Genomic DNA, 4,008 nt, shown 5'->3' on the forward strand with positions numbered 1-4,008 from the left:
TCGGCGCAGCGCGCGCTGGCTCCGCCGGAGTACGGGAGGGAGGGGGCGCGCTCGCCTCACTGACTCAGCCGCACGGCTGCTCCGCCCTCGCTCCTCCCCTCCCCCCGCTCTGGAACTTTCCCGATAGCCCCGCCCCTTAGTTACACGCCCCTCGAGAAGCCGGCGCGGACGTGCTCCCTAGCGACGAGATCTACATAAGCCCTGCCCCTCCGCCCGCGGCGCTCTACCGGAAGAACCATAGAGGTAGTAGCCGAGCTAGAAGGTCCTGGTGCAGGGGACCACCAGCCCCTCTCACTCTAGGCGGGGTGTAGGAGTGGGCGGGGCAACCGTGTTTCCGTGGAAACGGAGGGGCGGGCGGGCTTGGAGCCGTTGGGCGCGGCGCGCGGGGGGGCAGCGGTGGTGCCGGGCGCGGTAATTACCGTATTTGTGTGATAATGTTAACCCTTGCACGATGTGCAATCCATAAAAGTGAACGTGTCCGAAATGTACACTGATGCTTGAGGCAGCTCCTGGATGCAGCGCGGGTAAAACTCTCAGGGAGTCTTTGCTGACTTTTGGGCTTGCTGTCAACATGGCCTTATGACTGCGTGCCTCCAAATAAAGACTGCCGCTTCAATGACCCGGTTCTCACTCACTGGCATCAACACTGAACAATAGAAAGTAAATAAGACTTGTTTGCATATTTTTCAGTGTACAGTAGTTTTTCAGCAAGTATGATAATTTTGAGGTTCGAATAGGATAACTTCATATTTAAGACCTGGCAACACTGGGGTGCTCAGGCACGTTACTTCACCTGGTTGTGGGCTCAGACGGGCCCTGCGGGACTGCTGGAGCGTGACCCGCGGCTGACCTGGGGTCCAGGGCCTGCTGGGCATGGCCCGCGGCCTTAGCGTGCCAGCGAGGGCTGTGCTGCCGCTGCCCGGCCCGGTCCGGTCCGGTCCAGACCCGCCCAGGGTCCAGGGGAGTTTGGTGCCCCGGCCATTAGACTATATTTACTTGACTACAAGATGGCCCTGCAATACTTAGATGCTGTATATGAAAAGCGTACAGAGTTGTATAGTTTTCTAGGTAAAGAATCTAAGTACTGGAGGGTTTCCTGAATCCCCTCTTCCCCACTGCTACATCAGCCTGAAGCAGTGGCTGGGGGCATCAGGAAGTGGTTGTGAGCAGGGCCTGTCACAGGGGGGCCAGGAGGGCCATTTGACCTGGGCCTCTCATTCACGGAAGGCCTCAAATTTAGACTTTTGACATTATCTTCAAATGAGGTTATACATACAGACACAGATACACTGACAGGATTGAAAGAAGAAGAAAAAAGCTAGAAAAGCACTTGTTAAATAAAAAAGGAACATTTTATTACAAATTACTGCATTGTATTTTGAGCCTCAAAAAATGGAAGTGGTCCGGGCGCCCCTCTCGACCTCTGAGAGGGCCTGATTGTGAGTCTGACTCTGGCCCTGATCCGGGCTCAAGGCCAGAGTTAGACCCACAGCAGGCTCCTGCTCCCCCTCTGCTTTGTATGTGAATATAAGGTTCAAGGCTTTTTTCCCCCCATGCTGATGGGGGGGGACCTCATCTTATATTTGTTTAAATACAGTAAGTGTTTGGGGATTGAGCTTTAGCCGGTCAATGCATTCCCAATCTACCCCAGCAGGAGCTGTTGGGGTACAATGGGAGCATAAGCATAAACTCTTTCAAATGTCTGCACTGTACCGCAAGGGGACGCTTCTGTTAGCCCTGAAAACTCTCAGAAGCCAATGGGATTAAATTGTGCCTGAGGATAGAAAGGAAACAAAGCACTGTCCATATAGGAAGGAAGGCACTTCTCTCTGTCACAACATGTTTATCCCGTGGGAGGGACCTGACCTGTGTTGCACAAACGGCTAGTTTTGTGCCCCTGGAGGCTTGTCCAATCCACCTCTAGGAGAGAGTCTCACACACAGGCTGGGTCCAATTTTAGATTTATTGTTTGCAAACAAGTTCGACAAGGGAGCTTAATGCTCAAATCTGTGTCGACCCCAAACAGAGTCTGGGGTTCTTTTTTATAGCTAACATAAACAAAAGATTCTAACGTGTCGCGTAATTATTGGCAGCCCAAGTATTACGTCTTATAACATATGTCTAGCAGGTATATGTTCTATGATGGTTTATATACATGTCTCATTTATATCTTAAATCTCCTCCCTGGGGCCGTCCTTAAGTCCATTTCGGTCATTTTTTGGTCAAGGTCTGAGTTCTTTACATCAGCACCTTTCCCTGTGCCTCTTCTCTTATCTCTTGTAAGGAGTTATTTATTGCATCTGTTTTTGGCTATGTCTGTAGAAGTCTAGTGTTACTCATAAATCTATCATTGGCCTATATGCCTTAGCAGAAGCAATTGTGTAGTGAAGCCAAACAGTTCTCAGCTGTGAAGCCTTTGTGTAGTGAGATGAGACATTTTTATCACGCAGCTGCTATACAAATGTTATTGCAAAATCATAATGACTAGATTATAACATATTTTTATCACACCTGTTCCATATAACTATCAGTCTTCAGTTTATACTGCCTTAGCCCATGGCCAAGGGAAATTATTTAAATTGTCTGACAACTAACCCTTAAGCACACCTCGTAGGAAAAATATTTTAATCGACTCCAGGGCCAGAGGAGCTTGGACAGTGAAACCGTTTCAGCTGTGAAAAGAAAAACTGCCACCCATCTAAACTAAGCACTTTCTCCATATAGAAGTTAAAAAGGAGTGGGGCCTGGATAGACATTGTTTGTGACAGGTGAACTGAACATCCTTATTTCTTTCTACCCTTTCCTGATCTTGGCCACTGTTTGACTATAGAGGGTTAAAAAAAAAAAGTTGTCCAAAATCTATAGTAGTTCTTGCTAGTTAGTCCTGGAGACTATCTGATAGAGTAAAAAAGGCATTGCAGATCAAAGACCATATAATATTTTCCCCTCTCGAGCAGCTATTGCCTACAAATCAAATGAGAATACAAAACAGCAGTAGCAGTACAGCCATTCCTGAAACTGGCTTTTTTGTTTGCGAGTATAGTTAACAATTCCTGTTATCTCCCTCAGAAATATTTAGGATAGATTTTAAAAGCCACATCTAAGATGCTAATTGGGCAATAAATCCCAGGATCACATTATCATTTCTCTGGACTTTTTATTAGTAAATCATTTTGCTAACACAATTAATTTTATCCTTACTTCCTGAAAGATGAAATAACATTATAAATGTCAGGAAAAGGTCTCTCTCCCCAGCATGCCTAGAGATAAGGACTTTGGTATTTACCTTAATCTCACCATAGTGTATTGCTACCAGCTTCCAAGTAAGAGACTATTTTTTCTCTGGTTCCAAAAGTTAAAATGCCTTCCAAAAGGTCTTATCACAGTATAGCATTTCTTATTCACCGTTTTTAAATATTCCTTTTTAGAATATCTACTGTCTTAATTGAATCAGGGGAGCCATTATATCAAAGAGTTCTTGGCATAATACGAAGCCATTTCTTACAACTGAAGGAACTAAAATTGTATATATTTTTTTATTCTTTAAAAGATCATAAATACCCCTTTTTAGTCTGGATTTTTTAAATTATCTTAATAAACAGCATGTAGATTTACTCTGGATCATCAAGGTACAAAATTGGTTCTTAAAAACCAACAGATTGCTGGATGCTCTGTTATTTTTTAGACTTAGCTAAAGGATTCCACTTAATTCACTTTGAGTTTTCAAAAATCCTGAATAAGACACAATCTCCCCAAATCCCTCCAGAATAAAGCTTCTGGAGAGTAGAAATGTACTTGAAGGGATTGGTGATTGCTGTCTGAGTAAAGACCACCAGTAAGAAATTAGAGAAACAATATTGCAATGGCCATATAATCAAGCACATTTCCCCCACTACAAAAAGAGATTGTAAAATGACCCTCACAATCATTGCATCCTCTGTACTTCAAGACCTCCAACAAGAATCCTTATAAAACTACACCTGATGCATTTCTCATGTTTGTACTTAG

Source organism: Alligator sinensis, unplaced genomic scaffold (genome assembly GCF_000455745.1).
Source record: "Alligator sinensis unplaced genomic scaffold, ASM45574v1 scaffold31_1, whole genome shotgun sequence".
In the NCBI taxonomy this organism is placed as follows: Eukaryota; Metazoa; Chordata; order Crocodylia; family Alligatoridae; genus Alligator; species Alligator sinensis.